This window comes from Nicotiana sylvestris, chromosome 2, assembly GCF_000393655.2.
Source record: "Nicotiana sylvestris chromosome 2, ASM39365v2, whole genome shotgun sequence".
Lineage (NCBI taxonomy): Eukaryota > Viridiplantae > Streptophyta > Magnoliopsida > Solanales > Solanaceae > Nicotiana > Nicotiana sylvestris.
In genome coordinates, this window is record NC_091058.1 from 124,988,024 (window position 1) to 125,001,557 (window position 13,534).

Consider the following 13,534-nt stretch of genomic DNA (forward strand, 5'->3'; position numbering starts at 1 on the left):
AGCCCGAGAAATGAATTTTTGAAAAAAATTGTTTAACTGAAAATTTTAGAGTTTTTGGAAATTTGAACGTAATTAAATTTGATGGTATCGGGCCCGTATTTTAGTTCCGGAGCCTGGTACAAGTCTTATATATGATTTAAGTTGAGCATGTAAAATTTGATAAGAAACAGACTTAAAATGACGTGAATTGGACCCTCGGTTGTGAAATTTGAAACTTAAGTGTTCTTGAGATTTTCTTTTGAATTTGATGCTAAATTCCTTGTTAAAGGTATTAATTTTGCAATTTGATCGCACGAATAAGTCCATATGATATTTTTGGGTTAGTATACATGTTTGGTTTGGAGCCCCGAGGGCTCGGGTGAGTTTCGGATGGGTTTCGGGAAGTTTTTAAACTTAGGAAAGTTGCAGGTTTTGCTGTCTCAGGTGCACCGAGGTTTTGTTCTTTGCATTCACATGGTCCCACTCGCGAACGCGTAAGGAAAACTTCCTCAGATGCTAGTTTGTTCTTCGCGAACGTGGAGCTTAGGACGCGAACGCGAAGCTGAGGGAGGAGTACCCTTCGCGAACGCGTTCAGGCACTCGCGAACGCATAAAGTTAGTGGCTTGGGGGAGGGATTTCACATTTGTTCTACGTGAACGCGGCCATATGACCACGAACGCGAAGTCTTTACGAGCTAAAGCTCCACGAACGCGAGCCGTCGAACGCAAACGCAATGGTCAGTTGGGCCTAACCCATCGCGAACGCCACAGGCCTATTGCGAATGCAATGAAGGCCTGCCCAGTCATTTTTAAACAGCAGCAAAAACGGACAGAATCCATTTACTTCATATTTTCAAAATTGGGAGCATTGAAGCGATTTTCAAAAAACAAGTTCTTCCCTAAAGCACTGGTATATGATTCTACACCTTTTTCTTTCGATTTCCCATTGCATTTCATCAATTTTCATTCAAAAATCTTGGGTTTTTATGGTAGAAATTAGGAATTTGTGTAGAGTTAGGGCTTTTTGATTAAGTGAAATTTAGACCTCGTTTTGGGGTCAGATTTCAAAACTAATTTCTTATTTGGGCTCGTGGGTGAATGGGTGATCAGGTTTTGGTCTGAACCTCGAGTTTCGACCAAGTGGGCCGGGGTCAATTTTTGACTTTTTGGGGAAGATGATATAAAACCTATAATTAAGCATTGGGTATGAATTCTTTAGCATTTATTGATGTTGTTAAATTAATTTGGGCTAGATACAAGTAATTTAGAGGCGAATTCTAAAGGAAAAGCGGTGTTTGAGACTTGAGTTGGTTGTGGAAGTTTGAGGTAAGTGTTTAGTCTAACCTTAGCTTGAGGGATTAGGAGTTGTGTCTTATTTGCTATGTGTTAATTGTGGAGGACGTATAGGCATGGTGACGAGTATCTATACGTCAGTGTCAAGCATGCCCGTGAGTCTCGTATAGCAATTGTGGTGAATCCATTGTGATTTATTCATGCTTAATATGTTGTTTATCATGGCTGGTTCCCTTGTCGGGATGTTGTTATTATACTCTTGTTCTCTTGCCGGGATGTTATGGTTTAGGATATTGTCTCCCTTGTCGGGATGTTATTGTTATGACATTGTATCCCTTGCAGGGACGTTATTGTTTACGATATTGTCTCCCTTGCCGAGATATTGTTTTTGTACTCTTGTGCCCTTGTCGGGATTCTTTGTGATTGATGTTGACTTGTAAATGGGATCGGGCCGCATGCCGCCACAGTGATATTTTAAATGGGAGCGGGTTGCACGCCTGCAACAAGATATATGAAATGGGAACGGGTTGCATGCCTGCAATGAGATATATGAAATGGGAGCGGGTTGCACGCCTGCAATGAGATATATGAAATGGGAGTAGGTTGCACGCCTGCAACAAGATATATGAAATGGGATCGGGTTGCACGCCTACAACGAGATATGTGAAATGGGAGCGGGTTGCACGCCTGCAACAAGATATATGAAATGAGATCGAGTTGCACGCGTGCAACGAGATATGTGAAATGGGATCGGGTTGCACGCCTGCAACAAGAAAGGAATGAAAGTGAATATTATGTTTGTTTTCCTTATTTTTGTTGGCATTTAAATGTTGGTTTCTTTACATTCCTATTATGATATTCTGTTGTTATTTGGTCCTCCTCGTAGCATGTTTCTGCCTCCTATCTCTACTGTGAATATTTGCTTTTATTTTTCGTTGTATATGATTTAACTGCACATGTTTATTTAGTAGTCTGGTCCTAGCCTCGTTACTACTTCGCCCAGGTTAGGTTAGACACTTACCAGCACATGGGGTCGGTTGTGCTGATATTACACTCTGCACTGTGTGCAGATACTGGTATGGGAGAGTTTGGACCGCAGTGAAGTTGCTGCCTTTAGTCCAACAGGCGACCCGAGGTAGTCCTGCAGGCGTCCGCGGGCCTTGACATCTCATTTTATCATCTCTTTTATGTTCTTTTACTTATTCAGAGATAGATTCGTGTATTTCTATTCAGACCTTATTTGTAGTAATCTTAGACAGTCTGTGAAATTGTGACACCAAATTCTGGGTAGAGTTGTATTTAGACTTCCGCAAGTTTGTATTAAGTTAAATTATTAGATTTAGTCTTCTGCTTTGTTATTGATATTATTATTTTCGCTGTTTTGATATGTTGTTTTGAAGTTATAAGGACTTAAGACGTAAAAAAGGGTAATTAAAACGGAACAGTCGGCTTGCCTAGCTTTGAGTAGGCGCCGTCACGACTGTGAAAAATCCGGGTCGTGACAATCAGCTTGTTCTTCTACCTGTCCACCTTTCTCTCTCAAACGCTTCTATTGTTGCTAAACCTCCGAAAAATTGTTGCAGCCTCTTTTCTCCAGAATATTCTCTTTGGTGATGACCAACTACACCCGTTCTGATTTCCTAAATTGTCGTTTGTACTGATGAAAAGACAAAGAACTTTCCCTTTCATCGATGTTACTAATTGTCTTTGCAAATCTCTATGGCTTATTTCTTCCAGATTAGCCTGCGCCTCCGGATTTCACCTCCGTCTTCTCTGCTTTGTCAGTATGTTGCTCTTTTCTCTTTTTTCTGTTTTGTTTATTGATGATGTTCTTCTTCTGTTATGTTAATTGAAAAAGAGAGATACTTGGGGTTCTACAGTTTCAATTGGTGCAGTGAAATTCATGCATGTGTTGGTTTTGGTTGGAGTAAATTTTTTTGTCTGATTTTGATAATAAGGATGAATTACTCTAGGTTTTATGCTAAATAGGGATCTCTTTGCTGAAAGTTTTAGGCTTTTCTCTGTTTTGACAATCAGTATGGTATCTTTAAATGCTTTCTGAGAGTTAGGGCATATGATGAAATGTTGGGTATTTCATTTTAAAGAAAACATCTTCTCAGCGTAAAGAATTAATAAATTCATCTGCTTTTTCTTTTTTTATTTCTTATTTACGCTCTATCTTGAGATAGACATATTTAAGACGAGTGATAAACTTACTTGAAAAATAATATTTCATCTTACTTTATCAATCTTTTAATGAGACAGATGGGTAATACTATTGCAATAGTTGAAGTAAAGTAAGTTGATTTGGGTGCTTTCGGCTAATGATAGATTAGAAGTATGGAATGTATTCATTTCGATCTTTTAATGCATGCTAGGAAACTGTTGCTAGAGGAAGCTGCATTTCCTCTATCTTTTAATTATAATTTTTCATAGGATCATTATATACAAAACTAAGTAATTTCTTCATTGAGCTTCAGTTTCTGATCGTAATTTTTTTGGCTGTTTGATTCAGATTTTCTCAATTAAATTTAAACTCAATAAAATAATTTTTCTTAGGGAACCTTCATTTCGGGCGAATAATTTTTGTTATTGTTACTAATCTAATATTTTGGGTCCAATTATGTTTGAATAATAAAATGAATATCTTCTATAGGGTCTGAGGCTATGTTTTTCTTGAGAAATAATAAGTTGAAAATTTTGAATTTCAGGATGAGTGTTTTAGTACTTATAGATTCTAGGATGAGTGCATGCTCTATAGAACTAACAACTATATGAGATGATAAATCTAAGACGAAACTTGACAAAAAGCTTAACCGTATAAACATTACCAACTAGAATTCAACTCCATCTAGCAGAATCTACAAAAAAATATCAGCCTGTTAATAATTTATAGGCTTCTCGCTTCTTTTTCTATTTTATTCTTTCAGATGAAATGAGAGAAATTTAGATTTTTTTTTTCCAACCGAAAGTATTATAGTACTTTATTTTATAGCAGATGTAATATTTTTGTTCTAAAGAACACAAGCCAAAAGATCACACTGTAATTGATATTCAGAATATATAGGATAACAAAAAAGCAGAGAAAAAAATACGAAAATAAATGCAGAATAAGATTTCTTATTATTTTGGTAGAGTTGAATGTTATTTCATCATAATACCATATTTTGATGATATTTATCAGGCATAATGCGTTTTAATGATGATATCATTTTTTATTCACAAGTTGAAGTAAATGTGCATGTATTTCTCCTACTATTAACAGTAAGCATAATCATCCGATTCTACATTGTTTCAGAGGACTTCATCATATCCTCTCACTTCAGGGATTGCAAGATAGGAAGTCACACCTGTTGACTCTGGGAATATGTTATAGGAGGAGTTCTAGTGGTGGTTGCTCTTCAAAATGTAGAGATATTATTGCATAGAGTTAAAGCTGTAGTAGATTTATTTTATTCAATACCAAATGGTGCACACACAGAAGACATGAACGTTTAACTCACACAAAACAAGACCTATGCATCGCACTTTAGGTGAGTTGAATGGGATTTCATGAACTGAGTCTTCTTTCTCTCGCTCCTTCATTGCACTCACTTAATCTCTCTCTTTTCCCTATTCTTTTCTTTTGTTTTATGTTCTACATATGATAAAAGATGTATACTGCATTTGCGCTTAATATATTTTTCAGTTCCTTTCTTATGAGCATGTACTATAATGCAAAATATGTGTATTGACAATGCTCAACATGGAATTTTGCATGTTTTTTAGCAGAAATGTTCAACAAATAAGTGCATCTCTTGACCAGCTGTTACTACTCTCAAAATAAGTAAATTTTTTCAGCAGTCCTCTCACATGTTATTTCCTTTCATTTCAGGTGTCTTAGACCTACGTTTCTATTGGATGCTAACGCGAGTGACGCACCTGTTTTCGGTTATTTTTTGTGCATTGGTCTTGAGAAAGCTATTAGGGTATATAACAGTGCTAGAATTTCTTTGAGTAAGATACTCAGTTTTAGGTGTGCATATGTTCTGTATGTTAGAAACATATTTGAATCTTTTTTAATTTTATACCATTTTATAACTACAAAGTTCTATTGTGGCTAATTCATAAAAATTAAGTTATCATATCTAACCCTCTATGGCGCTATATTGTCGATCTCAATTTACTCTGTCAGTCATATGACTTGCAACCTTTGTTGCAAAACTATAGATAGGGGATGAGCGGTTCTATTGTTATGAGCGGGCCAGCTATTTAATAATTTGGTGAAAGAATCATCTTATGACGTGAATCAACTTCCATAAGTTGTTGCTGGTGTTACTCAATGGATGCGTTCAGTATTGAAGAACTGGAGAATGATAATGAAACAGTTGGCTCAACCAAGAGATAAATCCGTGAAATAGTCGGAATCTCAAGCTTCCTATTGAAGCTTTGACTAAACAACTATCAAATTACGTTTCATGTTGTTTGTTGGAGAAGAGGCAAATACCATTCAAGATGAATATGTGCAGTGGCGGGGTAATGTCCATTTTGTACTGCCGTTGCTGCGACTATTCTTACTGTTTTAAGTCAATTCTTCCCTTTTGTAGAAGTGACAAAGCAAGGACATTCAGTTATATTTCAGTACAAACTTTTTCATGAAAAAAATAGTGTTAGCCATGTAATTCTCAGTTGAATGTAGCTATATTAATTCCTTCTAACATGTTTAGTTGCATCTGTGTAAGTTCTTTCATTACAAAAATCTCCAAGATACATAGTGTAACGGTCCGACTGGTCGTTTTACTTTTAAGAATCTTGTTCCCCTAAATAATACTTCTCGTACTTTCTTTTATTGATTTATGACTTGCGGGAATGGTTGGTTCCGAATTTGGAAGAGTTTGGGTTGAAATCGGAACACTTGGTTCCTTAAGGTTGACTTAAAAGGCCAAGTTTGACTTCGATCAACGTTTTGAGTAAACGACATCGGAATCCGGATTTGAGGATTCCAACAGGTTCGTATGATGATTTCGGACTTGGGCGTACGTCTGGATAGGGTTTTGGATGACCCCGGGAGTATTTTGGTGCCTAATAGTGAAAGCTGATTCCTTAAGGATTTTGAAGTTCTTAAATATTTGGTTTGGGGCGGGTTTTTGCTTTATCGAGAGCCGAATGGTGTTTCGAGATTGGGAATAGTTCCGTATATCCAATTAAGACTTGCACGTAAAATTTGGTGTCAATCCGAGTAGTATAAGTATGTTTCGTTGCGTTGGAAGTAATTTGAGGAACTTGAAATTCATAAGTTTGATTAAATTGGTTTTAGGGGGTGATTTTTAGATTTAGCGTTGTTTCGAGCGTTCCGAGGGTTCGAGAGAGTCCGTTTTATGATTTCAAACTTTTAGGTATGTTCGGGCGGGGCCCGGGAGGCTCCGAGCATCAATCGAGCGAGGCCCGATTTGAGTTAGGAAATTTTGGAAGGAGCTAAAGCTCCAGGTTGCTGTCATAACCACACCTACGGTTGGTCAGCCGCAGGTGCGGTCAAACCATTGCAGAAGCGGGTACGCAGGAGCGGCCCAAAGACCACAGAAGCGGTCCCAGCCCACCTGGCCAATTCAGCAGATGCGGACCCCCTCTCGCAGAAGCGAGACCGCAGATGCGGTCTTCTAACCGCAGGTGCGGAAATCGCTGAAGCCAGTGCCTTCATTTAATACGGGAATGTGTCATTTTTGACACATTTCCACCATTATTTGGGCGATTTGGGAGCTTTCAAAGAGAGAGATTCCACCTAGCATCTTGAGGTAAGTTCATCCTTCTTATTTTGAGTTTAATAATTGAGTCTTGGGTAGATTAACAAACAAAGATTAGGGAAAAATCATGGGGATAGAGCAAAACCTAGGGTTTTAATAAAAATTAGATTTAACCACAAAATATATTATGGAATGGAGTAGAAATCATATAATATTGATCCTTAGGTTATAGAAAACAACTTTCTTTTAAAAACTTCGGAATACGGGCACATGGGCCTGGGGTCGGATTTTAGGATACTTGTGTTTAGGGTTGAGAAATTACTTTAGTAGTTAAAATGTGAACTCTTGAGCTTGTATTGACTAGTTCCTACCTCGTTTAATTAGTCTTGTATCGTTCGGCTCCAAATTGAGGGTTTGAGCAATTTCTCGACATTGGGAGTACGATTTGGAGCGAGGTGAGTCTCATTTCTAACCTTGTAAGAGGGAATTGTCCCCATAGGTGAGTTAATTAATCACGTGTTGCTAATTGTGGGGACTACGTACGCACGAGGTGACGAGAGTCCATGCGTAGCTACTATTATGTTAATTGTCCGGGTAGTTTAGAACTTGTATCATGCTATATTTGCAAATGTCTATATCATTTCATGTTAATGAGATCACTTAGGGCTTGTTAGGGGTTGGAAATAAATGTATGAGAACGCATGCACTCACTTGATAACTTGTATGAATTTATTTGACTATGATTGTGCCTTATGTGCCCTCTTGATGATAATTGATATTTGTGGATCGGGCCGATCGCCTCAATAGAAATAGATGCATCTATGGTCCGCGCTATTCGACCCTCTAGCAGTGCACATTTCCTTTTATGTTGGACCGGTCCATACGACCTCGGCATAATGTGCGCATGATATCTACGTGAATTCTTATTCATGACTTGCCTTGCTAAATGCCCTGAAATATAAATGGCTAACTGTGATAATATCTAGGAAATGACCTATCATTTCTTGCTATAAATTGTTATTTATTTGTGACATTCATGCTTAGTATAACACTTTTTTATATTAATTTATCCTAGTAATTTTCAAGTCAACCTCTCGTCTCTACTTTTTCAAGATTAGATGGGATACTTACTGGGTACATATTGTTTATGTACTCATACTACGCTTATGTACTTAATTGTACAGGATCTGAGGCAGGTATATCTGGTTACCAGTCTGGTGCTCATACTTGATCGTAGTCTGAGATTCCACGGTGAGCTGCTCCCTTCCTATGCCATTCAGCAGCATAATGGAGTCTCTCTTTACTTTTGGCAGTCTATTCTATCTCGGACAGTAGAATAGATTTATTTTTTTGTATATTCTACTGGATGACCATATACATGTGACACCAGGTCTTAGCACGCACATTAGTAGACTATTCTTTTGGGATTGTATGATTATTAATGTACGTAGCTAATTACCACCTGTTTTAAATTCAAAATTTAGAAATTGCTATAACTGTTTTGGTATAGAAAAACTAGAACTTGTTAATATTTTCGCGTTGGCTTGCCTGACAACGATGTTGGGCGCCATCATGACCTATAATAAAATTGGGTCGTGACAACATGGTATCAGAGCACTAGGTTCACGTAGGTCTCACAAGTCATGGGCAAACCTAATAGAGTCTTGCGGATCGGTACGGGGACATCTGTATTTATCTTCGAGAGGCTATAAGGTGTTAGGAAACTACTCTTTATTCATTTCCTATCGTGCAGTGGTTTGTATACCAAATTTCCCTCTTCTATTCTCTAACAGATGGTGAGGACACGCATGGCAGATCTTCCAGACCCGGGAGGAGCTGCTCCCCCAGTTGCTAGAGGTCGAGGCAGAGGTCGGGGGAGGGCACCGGCTCGAGGTAGGAGATGAGGGCATCCCAGAGCTGTACCAGTAGCACCGCCAGCGGATCGTGCGGGAGATCCTATCATTGAGGAGTAGAGCGAGGTGCCCGCAGCTGAGCCTACACCGATTGACTTCATGACAGCACCAGGTTTCCAAGAGGTCATGGGTCGTATGTTGCGGTTCATGGACACTATGATTCAGGCTTATTTCCAGCGGATCCAGCTACATCACAGGTAGGAGGGGGAGCACAAACCCCTACTGCTCAAGCTCCTGGCCATGCAGCTGTAGTGTATCATACTCCGAGTGTACTACCCGAGAATGGGGATTAACCAGCTGCTGCAGTAGTGCCCGAGGCCAGACCAGCTACGGATGGTGATTCACAGAAGTTAAGACAGATGGATTAGGCTACACCCTCCTGTCTTCGGAAGGGAGCGTCGTGAGGATGCCCAGGATTTCATTGATAGGTGTAGGGACAGACTGCACAACATGAGGATATTGGAGTCGCATGGGGTTGACTTCACTACTTTCTAGCTGGAGGGTAAGGATCGTAGATGGTGGCAGTCATATGTTCTTGGCATGCCAGCAGGTTCTCCTCCCATCACTTGGAGTCAGTTCACACAGTTATTTCTAGACAGGTATATCCCACACTTTGAGAGGGAAGAGCTACGATATCAGTTTGAGCAGCTTGAGTAGGGTCAGATGTCTGTGACCGACTATGAGGTGAGGTTTTTTGAGTGATCCCACCATGTATTGATAATACTTCCTACTGATGCGGAGAGGGTGCTGAGGTTCGTCGCAGGGTTGCATTCTGGCATTAGGGCCAACATGGCCCAAGAGATGGAGATGAGGAATTCTTATCAGCTAGTGGTGGAGATTGCTCGGAGGATCGAGGGCTACTATCTTAGAGGTAGGGAGTAGATGCAGCAGGACAAGAGGGATAGATTCTCCGGAGAGTTCAGAGCTGCCCTAGCTAGAGGTAGAGGTCAATTTGGGAGGGGTCAGCCTAGAAGGCCCCCATATTCTGCACCACCACCTACTCGGGGTGCTCCAACGCGCCCATATTTCAGCACCATACCAGAGAGTTCTTATTGCCCGCCAGCTATTCAAGGTTCCTCCAGTGGGTATTCAGGTCCCCAGGGTTCTTATAGTTCCTATTTCAGTGTTATGCCGAAGAGTTCATACCGTCCACCGACTATTCAGGTTTCTTCCAGTAGGTCTACAGGCCATCAGGGTCAGCCGTCAGGACAGTAGGCCGTCGCACCGTAGGGTTGTTTTGAGTGCGCAGACTTGGGTCATATGAGGAGGTACTGCCCCAGACTTCGGGGCAAGACAATGTAGCAAGGTCAGCAGCCCACGATTTCAGCACCGGTTGCCCAGTCGTCTAGAGGCGAGGGGACAGAGTGGTAGAGGCCATCCTAGAGGTAGAGGCCATACAGGGAGAGGTCAGCCAGTTACTGCCCAGTCAGGAGGAGGCTAGCCAGCCGGCACTCCATCCAGATTCTATGCCCTTCCGGCTAGACCAGATGCATTGGCCTCAGATGTCGCTATCATAGGTATTATTTCCGTCTGTAGTAGAGATGCTTCGGTATTATTTGATCCAGGGTCTTCCTATTCATATGTATCATCTCTGTTTGCTCATTTCCTGGTTATTCTTCCTGAGCCTTTGGGCACTCTTGTTCATGTGTCCACTCCTATGGGCAATTATGTGGTTGTGGATCAGATCTACCGGTCTTGTGTAGTCACATTCTGTGGTTTCGAGACTAGAGCAGATCTCTTGTTGCTTGATATGATCGAGTTTGAGGTCATCCTGGGCATGGATTGGTTATCCCCATACCATGTCGTCCTTGATTTCCATGCTAAGACTATTACATTAGCAATGTCAGGGTTGCCAGGGTTGGAGTGGAGGGGTTCCACAGTTGATACATCTAGTCGGGTTATCTCTTTCCAAAAGGCTCAGCATATGGTCTAGAAGGGGTGTTTGGCTTATTTGGCTTATGTTCAGGACACCACCGCAGAGTTTCCGACGATTGATTCAGTCCTAGTAGTTTCGGAGTTCGCCGATGTGTTTTCTTCTAATCTTCCTGGCATGCTACCGGATCGCGATATTGATTTCTGTATTGATTTGGCTCCAAGTACCCAGCCTATATCTATTCCGACATACCGTATTGCTCCAAAAGAGTTGAAAGAGTTGAAGGAGCAGCTTGAGGAGTTGTTAGAAAAGGGGTTTGTTAGACCAAGTGTGTCACATTGGGGTGCACCAGTGTTGTTTGTAAAGAAGAAGGATGTGACCATGTGGATGTGCATTGATTACCACCAGTTGAACAAGGCTACCATCAAGAACAAGTACCCGTTACCGCGCATTGATGATTTGTTCGACCAGTTGCAGGGTGCTAGGGTGTTCTCTAAGATCGACTTGAGATCAGGGTACCACCAATTGAGGATTCGTGATTCAGATGTTCCGAAGATTCCGTTTCATACTAGATATAGTCATTATGAGTTTCTGGTGATGTCATTTGGCTTGACTAATGGCCCAGTGACATTTATGGACTTGATGAACAGGGTGTTCAGACCTTATATTGATTCCATTGTCATCGTCTTCATTGATGACATCTTGATATACTCACGTAGCCTGGGGGAGCACGAGCGGCATTTGAGAGTAGTGGTTTAGACCTTGTGAGAGCAGAAGTTATATGCTAAGTTCTCCAAGTGTGAGTTTTTACTAGAGTCAGTGGCGTTCTTAGGGAATATTATGTCAGGAGAGGGTATTAAGGTGGGTCCCAAGAAGATTAAGGCAGTTCAGAGTTGGCCACGTCCTACTTTAGTGGCCGAGATCAGGAATTTCCTAGGGTTAGCAGGTTATTACCAGCGATTCATGCAGGGCCTTTCATCTATTCCATCACCTCTGACTAGATTGACCTAGAAGGGTGCTCCTTTCCGCTGGTTCGATGACTGTGAGACGAGCTTTCAGAAGATCAAGATGGCTTTGACTACAACACCAGTTCTTGTGTTGCCTTCCGGTTCAGGATATATATGGTATATTGTGATGTTTTACGCGTTGGCTTAGATTGTGTATTGATGCAGGAGGGGCGAGTTATTGCATATGCTTTATGCCAACTGAAGATCCATGAGAAGAATTATCCTATGCACGATCTAGAGTTGGCGGCAATTGTTCATGCTCTTAAGATGTGGAGGCATTATCTGTATGGGGTGTCATGTGAGGTTTATACTGATCATCGCATCTTACAGCATTTGTTCAAGCAGAGGGATCTCAATTTGAGGAAGCGTAGATGGCTTGAGTTACTGAAGGATTATGACATAATCATTCTTTATCATCCAGGCAAGACAAATGTGGTCGCGGATGCCTTAAGCAGGAAGGCAGAGAGTACGGGTAGCTTGGCATTCATTCTAGCAAAGGAGATGCCACTAGCCTTGGACATTCAGTCCTTGGCTAACAGACTTGTGAGGTTGGATATTTTAGAGCCCAGCCAAGTCTTTGTGTGTGTTGTTGCTCAGTCTTCATTATTGGGGGAGATCAAGGCCCGACAGTTCGATGATCCGCATTTGGCAATTCTCAAAGAGACGATGCTACTGGGTAGTGTCAAGGAGGTTTCTATTAGCAAGGATGGTGTCCTGTGACTCTAGGGTCGCATATGTGTTCCTAATATTGGTGGCTTGAGGGAGAGGATTCTAGCATAGGCACATAGTTCGTGGTATTCTATTCACCCAAGTGCTACGAAGATGTATTGTGACCTGATGCAGCATTATTGGTGGCGGCGGATGAAGAAAGACATAGTTAAGTATGTGGTTAGGTGTTTGAATTTACAGCAGGTTAAGTATGAACACCAGAGGTCAGGTATCCCTGAGTGGAAGTGGGAGCGCATTACTATGGACTACATAGTTGGGTTGCCCCCGACCTTGCGAAAGTTTGATGCAGTGTGGGTCATTGTTGATAGGTTGACCAAGTCGGCACACTTTATTCCGATTGTGACTACTTACACTTCAGAGAGATTGGCTCATATTTACATTTGGGTGATAGTCCGGTTGCACGGTTTGCCTATTTCCATCGTATCAAATAGAGGTCCTCAGTTCACTTCCCATTTCTGGAGAGCCGTTCAGAGTGAGTTGGGGACCCGTGTGGAGCTCAGCACAACATTTCATCTACAGACCGACGAGCAGTCGGAACGGACAGTTAAGATTTTGGAGGACATGTTTAGAGCATGTGTGATCGACTTTAGAGGGCAGTGGGATCAGTTCTTGCCCTTGGCAGAGTTTGCTTATAACAAAGCTATCAGTCCAACATCGAGATGGCTCCATTTGAGGCTTTATATGGTTGGCAATGTCATTCTCCTATTGGGTGGTTCGCGCCTGGTGAGGCTAAGTTGTACAGAACAGAGTTGGTGAAAGATGCCTTGGAAAAGGTGAAGTTGATTCAGGAAAGACTACACATAGCGCAGTCCAGATAGAAGGGTTACGCGGACCAGAAGGCGCGTGATCTATCATTCATGGTCGGCGAGAAGGTCCTCTTGAAAGTCTCTCCGATGAAGGGTGTCATGAGATTCGGGAAGACGGGCAAGTTGAGCCCAAGGTTTATTGGCCCATTTGAGGTGTTGAAGCGAGTTGGGGAGGTTGCATATGAGCTTGCTTTACCTCCCAGCTTATCGGGAG

At 41.4% G+C, this 13,534-nt stretch overlaps 1 long non-coding RNA gene across 1 annotated transcript; it reads left to right on the forward strand.

Annotated features, from left to right (window-relative positions):
• Window positions 1–2,846: 2,846 nt before the first annotated feature.
• On the forward strand, window positions 2,847–5,738 carry LOC104224456 (uncharacterized). Its single transcript, XR_710354.2, has 3 exons — window positions 2,847–3,056; window positions 4,571–4,805; window positions 5,147–5,738. It is a non-coding gene; the product is annotated as an uncharacterized lncRNA (long non-coding RNA).
• The last annotated feature ends 7,796 nt before the right edge of the window (window positions 5,739–13,534 follow it).